The following is a 16,470-nucleotide window of genomic DNA, read 5'->3' on the forward strand; positions in this document are numbered from 1 at the left end:
CTCCTACAATGTTAACCTTAGCTTTAGTCCAAATTTCACTATCCTTTACCTTTGTAATAGGTCTAGTTACAACCCTTAGGCTACTTATTTCTTCTTCCATGTTAGCAATTTTGTTTTCAAAGACATAAGTCCTTCTCAACTGCTTTTCATATTTTTACCTTGCATTAGTGGATATACTATAGATTGTGTATAATTGTTCTTGCAATGTATCCATTTTCCTTTTCCCCATTAATGATGTTGTATTCACCAAATTGTTGATTCGGTCACTAGATACAGTAGAAAAATTTCAAAAAATTAGATTTCCCTAGGGGGACTCCTTTATTTCCATATGAGTTGGTTCATCATCATCTAGATTCATGCTCCAAAATTCCATTTTTTTGTTGTCTATGTTGAATCCATAGCCTTGCAACTCACCAATGATATTAGTTTCTTCAAAAGAAACTAATCTTTCTTGTTTCCTTATCTAATCCAACATAAAAGAGGAACTAAGTTCCCAACCAAGAAAGAGCAAAATTCCACTTCTTGTCACTAATTGTCTTACCTCCTCAATTGTGAAATTCTCACTATTGGGATCATAATCTTGCAACCTTTGTACTAGTTCTATAATTTTCTTAGGCAAATCCCTAGGTTACAACTATAGGGAAAGTTCATTATGTTTTACCTTATAAAGGAATGACTTAAATTAATCATAATTTACAAATTTTCATCCTTAGTGAACTCTTTAGACTAGATTATTCTTTTGTCCAACATTTGGATTTGTAATTCAGTCATGTTGGGGACTTTTTCATGCTCACCTACCTATTTGACTAGAAAATTGTGACTAATTGTATCAAGAATTTTCATCCTTGAGGCATAATTTGCACTGACTTTCCTTTGACCTTGTCATGGATATGAATCATTTTTTTTTCCTTGAGCCCATGAAGAGCTCTCTGGTTGGTCATCTTAAACCTCTACAATTATAACATCCTCCTATTAAGGAGGTGGTGTTTTTGCTCTATCTCTCAATTCTATAGGGAATTGAGTCATTAGCTCATCAAAATTATCTAGGCACTTATTGTATCTATCAAGGTATAGCACATAATGATGAAAACCCTTGAATGATGCATCTGTAGCCTTCATGGATTCTTCTATCCTCATTATTGTCTTCCGATTCAGATTCCTCTCCCTACACACCTCTTTTTGTAGACAGATCATAATGTGATCTTCTTCCCATAATGGTTTGTTGTTAGGAAGGGTGTACTTCCTCATTTATTTAAGAGAAGCCCTCACAAAATTATTTGGATCATACATCCTAGCTAGGGAAAATGGAAGCTTGAATTTAGCTAAACACTGATCTATTTCTTCAATGGCATCTTTTCCTATTAGAAAAATACCTATTTTAGTGTTTTTGGGTACAAAAGAGCCTTTCCTGATAGCAGGGCCTAGATACTCTTTGTTCATCATTAGTGATTGCTAGAAGAATTCTAACTAGCCTAGTCCTTCAGGGATATACCTAGGTAATATATGAGAAGGCTTAGGAAAATTGAACACTCTTATAATTGATAAGTTTTCAAATTTTAAAAAACTAGCCCAATCATGGCTAAGTATCATATCCTCATTTGGGCAAGTAGATGGTCTAATTAACATTCTTACCCCTCTAGGTACTCTTTCATTTGTATCTATTAAAATATTCATTTGGAAATTAAAAATCATTATAGAAAGAAATAATACCAGCATAGGGATAAAACCTTTGCCAAAAGTAAGTCCATAATTGCATAGGCAAGGTTTCTCCATTCTCCTCAGTATCCTTGATGAAGTCTAGACTAATGTTCCCTATATCCATGAAAAGGATGATATGCATCAATAATGAATAATGGAAAAACTTGAATTTTTCCATGTTGCCTTTTTGAGCTACCTCAATTTCCTCATGCATTCTATCAATGAAGTATTCCACAAAATCATAATAGTTATTATGATTTGGATCTTGGATATCCAAAGCTATGATATACTCATAACCTAGGACATTCATGGTACCATTAACTCCTAGTACCTCCTTAAACCCAAATATGGTGTATTTGAATTTTTTTAGAAGAATTATAATGCCATTGGTTCCCCTACCTTCTTGGGAAACTCTCCCTTTTGTTTCTTTGATTCAGGAATGTGCCTCCTCATGATAGTTCTAGTGTTCAAACTTTTGGAATTCTTGAAGGTTTCATTCATTTTTTCCTCAATTTTATTTGTGAAGAGCCCTCCTGCATCAATTTTTTTAGTAAAGGTCTCCCTATCCAATCTATAAAGTATACTCATATCCTTTCTGTGAAAGGCCTTGTTAGTCAGATTATAAGACTTAATCAATGCTATCACCCAATCAACATGAATTATCACCTATGACATTATTAGTTTTTCCATGTTCCTAATCCATGGGTTATAGATTGGAGACTTTACAAACCTATTTTGATAAAAATAGTAGAATAACTCATTCCCATTAGTCATAGGCACAATGGCATCCCTATAGAAAGAGTATACATCTTTCAAGACATGAGCATTTAGATTTTGAGCATGTGAGGTCCTTGGGAGAAAATTCACCCACTCTTCTACATATAAAATTGCCAACTTTGGCTTTCCTTTCACTGTGGCGTTTGGAAATCCTCCCACATAAACCAATGCTATAATATTTCCTTCCTCTTGTGCCATGATCTTTGTAACTAAACTTTTTGGAATAATTATCTATTAATACTAGCTTCGAGAACTCTAAAAATTCCTTCAAAGTTTTAGCACTCAAATTCTTGTTCTTGACTTATGCAAAATACTATAACTAAGGAATTAGTTGCGTCAATGTTTTAATGGATATAAAAATTTAGAGGAGCATATATGTATCTTAATGTCAGCATTTGTGGGAAATCTCAAGCTTTCCAAAAATGCAAAGCCATGACATGTACAACTAGCCATTTGATTATTTTATGGATCTTTTTGACAAGGAATAATCTCTAAAATCATAATGGGGTTCCAATAGTCACTTTTCACTCATTATTTCCTCCTTATGACCCAACATCTTTAGCTGACATCTTACCTTTTTTTGCTACTTTGTAGTCTATTCTCTACTATTTACAACTAATCGTATGATTAAGTGACCATACAGTATGATCCTTCATTTTGATTCAATAATGTAGTCTCCACCTAATGTTAGCATCGAAACCTAACATCAGTAACCATGAGATCACCTTCAATTCATGATGTCATGGCATTGCACATAGTTAAACATTTTAAAAAATTTCTCTTACAACTTACCAACTCTTACATTTAGCTTCAACCTTTATTGCATTGCATGGTTGTAGCCAAACTTCCTTTTATTTTTACTGACTATGCAACCAAGTGACCAAACCCTTCTAACTATCTTTTTTGGGTCACTAAGTAAATAATCCTGATCCCCATTGGTGATGTGATTGGGCAGACAAACACTTATGTATCTTTTGTAACAATGATCTCTAGGTCACCACTGGCTTCTTTTACCAGTTAGGTAACATCACAACTATTTCCTTCAAAACTTTTTCTATTTCATGGTTAACCATGGACCTTTATTAATTAGATGCCCAACCAAGTGATCAAACCAATCTCCTAGTCACATCCACACTTTGATAAAATACTTTTTTAGGGTAGCTGCTAGATCAAGGTAACCTTAACTACCTTGCTCATTCACTGTTAGAAAAAGACTTTACCATTGACCCACTATGACAAAGAGATCAAAGGTCAATCTTGACTTTGCTAGGTCACACACTTTTTTGTTGTAGTTTGATTAGGGTCCTTGACCATACGACTAACTATAGTCACATTGTCACACATTTAAAACAAAAGATATAAAGTAAACTACCACTCTTAGGTATTTGAAAAATTAAAAAGAAAAGTGGCAAACCTAAAAACAAGGTTATTCTTAGGGTAAAGCATAATCATGAAAATATCAAAGAAACCCTAGGTACTTGGCACAAATAATAAATCCCAAAATAAGGTTTTTAGCCAAGAGATGAAAGCATACTTTGATTAATTTAATTTTCTCAAAGGTTTAGACAAATTGATGACATAACTTGGGCAAAAAGACCTATTGGAAATGATAGCCAATAATTTCTATGGTTTAAAACAAATTCCTAGGATGTAATACTCTAAGTTTGGTACATATGTGTTGAGTTTGGGATTTGATCACTCTAAATTTGATCACTCTATGTATCTCAAGTCTGATGGTGATCATTTACTATTTATTGCCTTATATGTTGATGATATGTTATTTATTGGAAAAGGAAAAGGTTTGAATATAGTAATAAAATCTTAGCTCTCAACAAAGTTTAAAATGAAAAATCTTGGTGTAGTAAGGCACATTCTAGGAATGGAGATTACAAGAGATAGACAAAATGGAAAGATTTGGCTAGGCCAGAGTAAGTATGATGGTACTATTCAAAGAAGAATCAATATGAAATATTGTATACCATTGAGTGTTCTTGTTACTATGTGAATTAAGCTTTCTATCTTAAAATGTCCTACATCCCCATTGGAGATGGAAGAGATGATTTAAGTACCATACTAGAGTGTTGTTTGAAGTTTGATATATGCTATGGTTTGTACAAGAAAGAAATTTCCAAAGTAGTTGGATTACTTTCTCATTACATGTATATTCTAGGAAGAGTACATTGGGATATAGTAAAAAGACTTTTCAAATGTTGAAGTTGATGAAAGATCATCCCCACAACTCCCAAGAGTCACTTGCATGGAAACACCTATCACAGAAAGAGAGAAGAAAAAGCTATCGAGACTGGAATTTCTAGATCCCTAGATGAGATATTCTTGATGAGAAAATAGAGAAATTGCTATTATCAAAAGTGAATGAATAAAATTACAAAGAGATTAATCGTTACAAAAGAGATCAAAACCCTAAAATGTAAAACCTAGGTTGCATGATAATACTTAATAAAAGAATTAATTATTATATGCCCAAAGTTTAGCTTAAGTAAACTAGAGGTAATAAGTGAGTTAATAATTAAACCAAAATGATTTAATAAATAAGGAAATGTTTCATTACTCTAACACCCCACTTAAGATAAGGTTAGGGGGTAGATGAAAACCTAGAAACTACCACTAAAAGTAGATTTGGGTTTTGAAAACAAAGCTTGATGAGGTATCCAAGAACAACCAAATTTCCAAAAAGAGGAGAAATAGATAAAACTACATGGGAAAAATCCTACTTCAAAAGATATGGGAAGAATGTTGAATGAAATAGTGAAGGATTAGGGATGCCTCCAAACTAGAAAATCTCTTGAAGCATGAAGTTGAAAACATTGCTAAACTGTTGATCTGAAGAACCTCCATTGTATGCAACATGATCATGTAGAGAAGATTAAGTCTAAATAGATTATTAATCAAAGATGGAAGGTATCTTCATGGCCTCCAAAGCTAGGAATGAAAGAATTTTTATATGGTAAATGATCCATCTCATTGAAATGCATTGGTATGCAAACACTACAATCACCTAGTATGTAGGATCAAATAATAAATACATAGCTTACTCCATCGAAGCAAGAAATTAATAGAACCAACATAACCACCATATTATGCTAAGAGGTAAGACTTGAATACTGAAAATGAATGCAATATCTCTTGTAAAAAGAATAACTTGGAACAGCGAGAGTACAAAAGAAGTACAAACGCTTATAATGATATGAGTCATCAACACATCACAAGGCTAATGTCATGGAAGGAACATTCACTTGACAAAGGAAGGAGGTAAATATGGTCAGCATGAAACCCCTCAAGGAACTTTATAATGTAGTGTAAGTGCAACAAAATAAAAAGATGTCCAAGATCCTGAAATGCATTAGAGTGACACTTTATTTGAGTGTGTTTGCAAAAATACTTCAAAAGGATGCCAACAAAGATCAAAAGAGAAATAAGGATGATACAAGAGATAATATAATGCATGAAAAATCATTTGAAGTAACAAAATTGATCTTCAGACCTAAAACAACCAAAATATCCACTAGAATACAAAAAATAGGAAATTGAATAGGATGTTCTTGGAGCAGAATATGGAAAATAGAATATCTCAAGATATGTCTCTTGGAGTGAAAAATATAATCTCTAACTTTGATTGCATAAAATGGAAAACAAATAGCTTTAAAACTCTAGATAATTTGCACAATCATGACAAGCTCAGAATTAGCTTTATGGCAATATCTTGTTTGTGGAAAATAGAGTATAGATGAACTAGTTACAATTGAAAAACTACAAGTAGGTCAAAAGAGAGTCGAAAGGGAAAAATAAAAAATCACTTCCTCAAGACTGTTTCCAATAACCTTGGGAAGCGTACCCAATAGTAATATAAATTACCTCAAGAAGCATGCAAGTTTATACCAAAAGCTATCTCAGGAAGTGTGTAGGTTCTGTAAAAATTACCTTGAGAAGCACAATAGTTTTGTACTATAAACTATCTCAATTTCCATGCAAAAAACATCATTTTTTGTACTAGAAACCTCAATTTATGTGTCAAAAAATAAGAGTTTTTATGTAAAAAAATAAGATTTTTAATGGAAAAAAATATCAATTCTTGTGCCATAAAACCTCAATTTCTATGCCAAAAAATCATAAATTCACCACGTTGAGAAATGTGCCCAATCTGGGAGCAATAATTTTTTTGCATTTGATTGTCTGAATTGGACAAATTTTATATAAAAATATAGGCTTTTGGGTGCTCTAAGCTCAACGGTGAGGTCCCTTTGGGCTCAAAATGCACCAAAAAAGGTGAGCCCCTAGATTCAATACAAAAAACTATGAAAAATGAAACCCTTTGAAAGAAAAAACCTAGATTTGAAATCCAAGCCAAACCCCTAAATAAACAGAACATGGCGTAAACATCTAGAGCTCTAATACCATGTTGAAGTTGATGAAAGATTAACCCCACATCTCCCAAGAATCACCTATGTGAAAATACTGGCACAAAAAGAGAAAAACAAAAGCTATGGAGGTTGGAATTCTAAAATCTACAGATGAAACATTCTTGATGAGCAAAAGAAGAAATTGCTATTACTAAAAGTGAATGAATAAAATTACAAAGAGAACAATCGTTATAAAGGAAGTCACCACCCTAAAAGGTAAAAGCTAGGTTGCATGATAATAATTAATAAAAGAATTAATTATTATATGCCCAAAGTTTAGCTTAGGTAAACTAGAGGTAACAAGTGACCTAATAATTAAATTAAATTAATTTAATTAATAAGAAAATACTTCAATACTCAAACATAGATAATTGTGAGGTGCCTCAGATTACTCTATATATATTTTCATGGAGTTAGGAATGAACATTCGTTGGGTATTGAAAACTATGTGGATTCATACTAGTCTATATATATTGATAGAAGAAGATCCTCTAGTTCATATGTGTTTACATTATTTGATGGGGAAATCAATTTGATGAGCAAGTGCTAGGTTGTGGTTACTTTGTCCACTACAAAGGAAGAGTATATGTTAACTACTCATGCCTACAAGGAAGCCATCTATATGAAGAGATTTTTTTCATATATAGACTTCAAACAGGTTCTAGTGACACATTATAGTGATAGTTAGAGTGCAACTTTCCTAGTGAAGAACCCAAGTTTTCATTCCAAGACAAATGATATTGATTAACAATATCATTTTGTGAGATACATGGTTGAGGATGGGAAGGTGAAGTGGGAGAATGTAGAAACTTTGGAAAATTTTGTCAATGCATTAACTAAGCCCATGAACATAGAGAATTTCAGGTGGTGTCAAAAGTCTATGGACCTATTGACGAATAGCAATTAAGTTGATGATAGTTTGGATCCCCTAAATCTTACAAGGTGTTTGACCTATGGGAGAATGTTGGGAAATGTATCTCAACCTTGAAATTCTTTTTCCAAATAAGTGTAAAATTTTTTGTTAGCAATGTTCCCATGTTTATGAATAGGAAAAAGGTGTATGAGTTGTTAAAAATGTGCTCTATCCATTACAGATTATAGGAGGTCCATTTTTAGAGTAGGAATGACTCATTTAATGACTTTTACAAGGGTCTAAACAAGTGAAAAAAGTTTTGGACATGAATACTATTTTGGCTTGGTTATTTTCCCATCATGGAAATACAAATGTCAAGAATGGGAAACACTTGGCATGGTAGTTTAGCCCATGGTTTTTAAGCACCACTAGTGGTTTCCAAGTTTTAAAATCACTATGTAAGGAGGGCTTATGAAGGATTTTATAATTGTTGAGTTTTTTTTGCAAGGATGGGTGCTAGAAGTAATCTCTCTGAGTTTGACTTGTGGTGATGCTCTAGTAAGAACTTGGATTGCAAGTGTATTGTATCCTTCTTGTTTTGATAATACTTTATGCAAGTTTGAGAGCATAGGGTTTTTCTCCTAGAAGGGTTTCCACACAATAATCATTGTATTATGTGTTCATTTTTATTTTTATTGTTTTTTCATGGATTCATTGAAATCTTTGTACACTTAAGTTGAAATCTGCAAAGTTATCCTCTAAAGATTAGTGTAGGAACCATTTCCACATACCTTTGTTTCTTACAAATATATAGAGTGAATTGTCATGCTAGTAGACCCTTGCACCTCCCCTCAGAGAGTTGTAGCTAGGAAATGCTCTACCCATGCTATGATATATGGTTTTTCACCATTCAAGACAAAATTGATAAAAACTAAATAAAATTCAAAGAAGAAATGGTAATCATTTGATAAAGCACCTAACTTGTACACCTTGTTCATTGGAACTCTCATAGAAAATGTACACTCCAGTAAAATGTTTTGGTGGATTTATATGATATAAGATCTATGATTGGATAGAGAAGAGCTTAGAGTTCAATTCAGTCGACTCCACCAAACTAACTATAGTAGATATGTTAGTTTATCAAGCAATGTATGAGTGGAATACTTGTAGAAGTTTACAATTTTAACTAACTTAAAGAATAGAGAATTCTTTACCAGAATGTTTGACATACATACCATCTCATGAAATTAGGTTTATTATTCAACTTTCTTTATTATTTTAGACCAAGTATTTTTCCACATATGCATAATACTTAAGTTAGGAGAATGATAAAACACATTGATCCAATCAAGTAACAAAAAACTAAGAGTAGAAGAAAACAACAGTCATTTTCCATGGTATCTAATGTGGAACACATTTTATATTTTAACTTATCTATTATTATGATTAAGGGAATTTTTTAAAAGAAATGTTGCGCACAACAAACTATTAAAAGGATGGGAAGATGTGAAGTTCTAGGTGAACAAATCTATAAGCTTATAATAAGTGGGTGTTGAGATAGTCGCAAATGCAAATGAGCTTGAGAAAGAGGAAGGAGACCCTTAATGTAACTCGTTAGCAAAAAGTTACAAGTTTCAATTTTTTTAAAAAAATTATTAATGTAAATTGTCATTTCTATTCAAGGTTAAGAAATTACCTATTTTTGCATGAAGTTTTGAGGTTAATTAACCTCTCCCAAAATGCATAAAAGGAAGTTAGTTATTAAGCCTAAGAGGAGTTATCTATGTGGAAAAACTGATAAATACAAGGTGATTTGTAATGTAACAAGGGAGAGAACTTTTTAAAAGGGGAATCTCTTGTGAAATATAGAGGAGCTTTTCAATAAATCATGTTCTCATATTATGTAAAGTTTTTTGGGTTTGTAATTTCTTATAAATAATAAAGGATGCATTTATTCATAGGTTCAAATGTCTTAAGGAATTATAATTGCTAATTTATCATATGCTAAATTAGTATCTCCTTTATGCATTTGTGTGAGTTATGTAATTGATGCAAAGAAAAACATTCATCTCTTTGTATCTTGATGTGAATGCACTAGGATAGTTTATCTTTCCATATGTTAGGGTCTACTATCTAATCTTTTTCATTACCACATGTGCTAAAAAATCCTTCTAGATTATTATCTTTTAGGAATCAAATTTGGTGTTCAAATGTATATCTTTTTGGTTTCTAATTATTTTTTATCCTATTTAGTTTCATGTTCTATCCTTCCGTACTTTTAGCTGAAAAGTACACCAAAAAAATACACCCATCTTGTGTGGGAGCTACCCCTCTAAAATGTAGAAGAATATTTTAATATGGTAGTGATAAATTATAGTCTATCCTACTATTGGCACATTTGTAATTATTCATAGGGAAAACATCCTCATCTAAAGAAAACATTCATAGTAAAAATGATTTTTAGATACTTGAAGGCTACACCCAATTTTGGGTTATGGTTTGATAGAACAAATGACTTTACCCTATGTGCATATATTGATGTGGATTGGGTAGGCAATATGGATGATATAAAGAGTAAAGGTGGTGGAGAATTTTTGTCATGATGAAGATTGTTTTCTTGGCTAAGTAAGAAACAAGATTTCATTTCACAGTGCATAGCAAAACTAGAGCATATAGTAGTAGTGAACAATTGCAATCAGATTATGTGGATGAAGTAGATGTTAAAGAATATTGGACTTGAGACTATAAACCTTGTTTTCACAAATTTTGATAATAGAAGTATGGTGAGTATGTTTAAGAATCCTATGTTACATCATAATACAAAGAACATATATTAAGTATCATGTTTTGAGATAGATAGTTGCAAAGAAAGAGATCACACTATAATAAATGAGTACAAAGGAGTAGATAACAAACATATTTACAAACCCTTTCTTGAGGGATACATTTAAGTATTTGAGAGGTATGCTTGAGGTTATGCCCTTGCCTACTCCTAAATAAATGATGAAGTGATTGGATCAGTCCAATGGTATAGAGAATGATTGGTTATATGGATAGAATGTTGATGCTTCATCTATTGGAGAGTATCTATGTTAGAGTTATGTCACATGAAGGACTCTTGATAGCTAGTCTTTAACAATATCTTTGGAAACTTGAGTTTGATGAAGACATTTTGGTAGAATATTGACATAATGATTCATTTGTTATTGATGTCAATTAGGGAGAAGATGTACATGAAACACATCTCATGGTACATTATAGGAGAGAAAATGTGCACATCCAATGGAGAAACTATTGATGCCAACAAGGAAATATATCTATGGGTGATAACAATACTTATGAAGAGTTGTTCCTGATACTTAGATTTGATTAATGAAGAGGATTTAAAAAGAGAGAGTATAGTATCAGAGTTGTATGTTTAGTATTCTTGGACATTAGATATTTTTCATCTATATTGTTGTCAATGCCAAAGGGGGTGATTGTTATCATAAATGCTGGTGATATTACTATGAGGGAGTATTCTAGAATTGTTGGAGCATTTGGGAGACTACTAGTATGATCATATATTAAATTCATGGCATTGTTTGTTATTGAAGCCAACATACTAAAGACTGATAGAGCAACAAATAGTGTTTGAGATCACAAGGTTCAAGGATGGAAGATGAGGTCAAGCACAATTGAAGAAATATTATAGAGTGTCTTGGTGTCATGGGTAAGAGAACATGCACAAAATCAAAGACTGGTGTTAGTTATTTGAAATTTACAAAAAATAATATATAGACATGGTGTAATGACCCTTACCAAAAAAAACCTCTAAAAATCACCAATTCTAAAGTATGGGATTTTGTCAAACACTTGGCATGCAATTTGAACTATAGTGTTGAAGAATGAAACTGAATATGTACTATGGAAATTCCATCAAATAGTTGGCAAAAAAATAACTATACTACTGGAAAGTAAGGACTGAATATGGACAAAGTGTTGAGCAACAAATCCACTCAACTTACGAATGCAAATTAGTACCGATATATTCACTCAACAAAGATATAGATTCTTTTACAATAGGTTTGTAACTTCTAGACCAAAAATTTGGCACACAAAATTCTACTTTACAAATCACTTACGCAGTTGGGTACAATTTCAACAACTTAATCTAGAAATCTTCATGACATATGGACAACACATGAAATCTTAATGCCAATAACATGTACAACTGTGATTGATTATTTCAATCCCTTTTAGCAAATGCTGATACAACATGTACCTATAGCAGCAACTTAATGCAATCTTATGCAACAATGAATAACTAATTTTACAATGCTTGGAAGACTAAATTTGCATGCCAACGAATACCTCAAATGCAACTACAATGATTATAACAGACTTGTTGTGTGTAACAACCAGAAATGCAAACCCAAAATTAACAAGAAACCTATTATATTGTTGGAAGCCACCAAGAACAAGTCCATCTTCTTATCTCCAACTATGATTCTAATTTAATCCGCTAGGACTAGAGAATAACACCCAAAACTCCAATGCAGGTCAAAAAAGAGACTTTACATGGGAAAGAGTGAAACTCAAGCATCTTACTATAGCAATTTTACTATTCACTAGTTACTGTAGTGCGATACTATTCACGCAGGTACTGTTCACACAAATACTGTAGTAGCAGATGAAAAAAAACTTGCAATCTACTCTTAAAACTTTGAATAATTTGTTAATAATCTCTCCCAACAAGAATTCCAATTTGTCCCAACAATCAACCCTCCAAAACTGAAGTAAAAACCTCCTTAAGATATTGAATTAAACTCCTCAAAATAAATCCGATATCAGATTTGCAATGAATCTTCTTGTGGAGCCCTCCAATTGAATAATGATGCAATCCTTCACCAAAAAGAACTCCAAAATATCAAATCTCAGTCTGAAACTCAATAAAGCTCAACATGAAATGGTTGAATACCACTTCCAATGTGCAACCCTTCAGAAGGTCTTTCACTTCCTTAGTTATGCAATCTCTTGAGAGGTATTGTTCTCAAGGATTTTGTTGAATATTTGCAGACCTAGATGGTGCCACAAATGCTCATAGAGACAAGTCAGTAGAACCATCAAATCAAGTCCGTCCATATGAGAGGCCAAGCCCTCTATTTATTCACTTTTCTAAGAAGTTACTAAGAACTTCTAGAAGCATCCATTATAAAATCCCATTATAATGCACTTTTATAATTAAATAACATTATAAAATAAAAAGTGCAATCTCAACTTAGAATTATAACATGTAGTCCGCGTATAAAAAGTAATGATAAAATAATATCTCCAAGAGCGTAATAAGAAATCCAATCCTCAAATAAACACCAAAAAGTCTACAAGAGTCTGTGATAGATTGATCGAACATGCAAAATGATGTCAACCAAAATGGGGACATTACACATGGTTCCGGAGAAGTGGTTTATAATTAGATTATATTTCCTAAAATATATAGAATCTGGTATGACACACTTAGATAGAGGTGGAAAACATGATGTTGATGAAATGGTTGAGTGCACAAAGCTTGAAGTTGCATGTGTGAAGATTTTTGAAGACTGTGAGTCAACAATGTTAGGTAATTTCAAAAAGATGCAATGTAATATGTATTATTTTATCTTAATATGGTACCTATCATAATTTTTGGTGTGAATAAGTATTTACTATTTACACTTAATTATGTTTACTTAGGTTAATGCATTATTTTATTATTTTGCATTATTTTATTAGTTTATTTAGGTGAGACACTTAGGATTTTGTGTACTCTTGTAGATGTACACAAGTCTAATTAAGCACATGGTGTCTACAACATGAGATTTTTCATCATTCACTAAGTTGTCATATTGATAATATAGTTATTTGTACTCCTAATTTAGCACATGTTGTCTGCACCACTGATTTGTGTGCTACACCATTGTAGGCTTATCCTCACATCATCACACTTACATTTGTGCTTAATGGAGGATAACCCATATTTGGTGGACATGTGCCTAGTTGTATGACTTATCATGATGCCAACTTCTATGCATTCTAGAAGCTCTCCAGAGGCCTTTATATATAGACACTCCTAGTGTACTCTTGATATGGCATATATGGCATATTGAATGAATATATCATCATTCTGATCATACTCTCTCTTTGGTCTATTGTTGTGCTTGTGTTTGAGTTCCTTGGTCTTGGGTGAATTTTTGCCTAAGCCAAATTCTTAAATGGTATTAGAGCTTAGGAAGATTCTCTACACATAGTCATTTGATACCATTCATGCTTCAGCACCTTGACATGAATCCAAAGAATCTGCAAAAATTAGGAGCATCTAGAGCTGGATTTGAGCTCACCGTTGTTTCTGAAATGTTGATTCGGTGAAGATCAACTATAAATTTGCCTATGCTGGGCAAAAGTTGATCATGAGGGATTTTCTTTTGCAAATTGGAACCCATAGGGCCCGATTTGCAGTTTGAGTATGGTCATTTTTGGATCTATTTAGTTGATTTTTCAAATTTGAATTATATTATTTCTCTGCAATTTTTTCCATCTGGGTATTTTCGAAAAATTATTTTGCTGTTTTCCCCAGAGATTTTTTTTGCAAAATTGGGGTGTCTAATCCTGGTTTGACAATTTTGAGTATTTATTATTGCAGGGAATATTATCATTTTGCGGGCATCTATAATTAACTACTGGCTAAATAAACCCGTGGGTTGTACACCAAATATTCCTCTAAGATTTAGCAACTGCAGCCCATAGGAAACATTTTGGCCATCTAACTACCTACCAATCCACCAATCAGATAGCTAGCACTGGCGGGCTCCTTTTATTTTGATATCCACAACCGTTTGCTTTTATAGACTATGAAATCTTTTGACCCCATGCATGTGGGACTAAAGGCACAAAAGTTGGCACATGCAAAGTGAAAACCTAACAACGATAAAAGTTTCTAGAAACATCAAAGTTTCATCTTTGCCTACCACAAAGACACTGTGCACCACACAGCACAACATAATATGCCTGTAGCGAGACACATGTTGAGTAGTCTTTGCAACATAGGCCCACAAACACTGCATCAATAGCCACATGACATTCCCCTACAAGATATGCATTGACATCACAGTGACCCACCTGCATAGTCACTGCCTATGTAGCAATCCAGTTAGATAGTGACTCAAACTAATGTAAGAAATATGTGGTTTGCCATTTTAATTCCACACATTATACCATCATTACATAGTCAATAGTCTATGCCAGCCCTATCATTGTCCACATTTGCAAAAATCCATACAGTTCGTACAAGACATATGGCAAGCCATACATTTTTTGTGTGGTGCTAACATCATGCTAATGTCATCATAGGGCAGAAGGTTACTGACATCATCATTGCACATGCTTAAAATTGATGGTTTTTTTACTATCATTCCGAGCCAAATTAGAGCTAATGCAATGGTCGTATGACTGTCAAATTTAACACCATCCTTTGCTGATGCAACCCCTCTACAGATAGATTTTTGTTTTGGTAGTTTAACTTTGGGAGGCCATAACTCGAACAGCCCAACTCCAAATTAGGTGTAATTTTTTTGAAATTAGGTATAATTTCCTAAGATTTTCAATGATGCATCTTTTTTCTAGTTTTGGTGCATGGATTTGTTAGAATTTACATTTTTTGATGACTATACCTGCATAATCCTACATTTTTGCAACTTCAAACAGTTCATATGGGCACATATGGAGTTGAAAACAGGTTCTATTTTTTTTGAAAGTGCATTATTTTTTGTCTACTTTCCATATTTGTAGCTAAATTGTAGTGTTTTGTGGACAAAAGTGTCACTTTCAGCAATAGGACCTTTTTTTTCTTTGTAATGCTTCAAAATTGTAACACATTGTAAAGTTCCAAATTTGCAATCCATAAAGAGGTTGCAACAAGAAAAATCAGAATTGTATGAAGGCCAAAATTGGCAAGTGGCCCATTGTAATTGCACTATTGATAAAGTGCCCAAAGCATCTATTTTTGGGGAGGGTTTCTTGATTTAGTGAAAGGGGTGGGTGTTCTTGGTGTTGTGTTCTCTCTTTTCTACACTTTTCTTTCATTTTCTACATTACGGGCAACTTTAAATTTCCAAAATTAACTCCTCATAATTATGCTACATGGTCCATTAAATTGTTGTATCACTTAATGCATAATGGACCTTCACAATATGTAGATGGTACTCTTCCTAAACTAGCAGGTGATAAAGTATCAACAAGTGATATTTCAGCTTGGGTATCAATGGATAGGAAAGCCCTAGGTGATATATGTTTGGGGGTAGATGATAAGGTCATGTATCAAATTAAGAAGTGTTCTACATCCAAAGAAGCTTGGGATACCCTCAACAACCTATATGGTAAAGAGTCTGAAGAGGATGTTTTCAAAATTGAAGATAAGCTTGTCTCACTAGATCCAAAGTCATTTGATTCAATACATGATTGAATGAACTAAGGACAAAGATTATTGATTGTGGGAGTTCTATCAAAGAGGATAAATTGATCTATCTCATACATAACAAGTTGCCATTGGAATATTCCACATTTATATCTTCTTTTAACACCTCAAAGACTACATTAGGTTTTGCCTATAAGAAAGTCACTTTTGATGAATATACTAATCTATTGGATACTGAAGAAAAGAAGTTCAAATCAATGGGGATTCTCAAATCACCTCAGTCTAAAGCATTGCTA

The sequence above is a fragment of the Cupressus sempervirens genome, chromosome 3 (genome assembly GCF_028749045.1).
Source record: "Cupressus sempervirens isolate cs-2001-9-10 chromosome 3, ASM2874904v1, whole genome shotgun sequence".
Classification (NCBI taxonomy): Eukaryota; Viridiplantae; Streptophyta; class Pinopsida; order Cupressales; family Cupressaceae; genus Cupressus; species Cupressus sempervirens.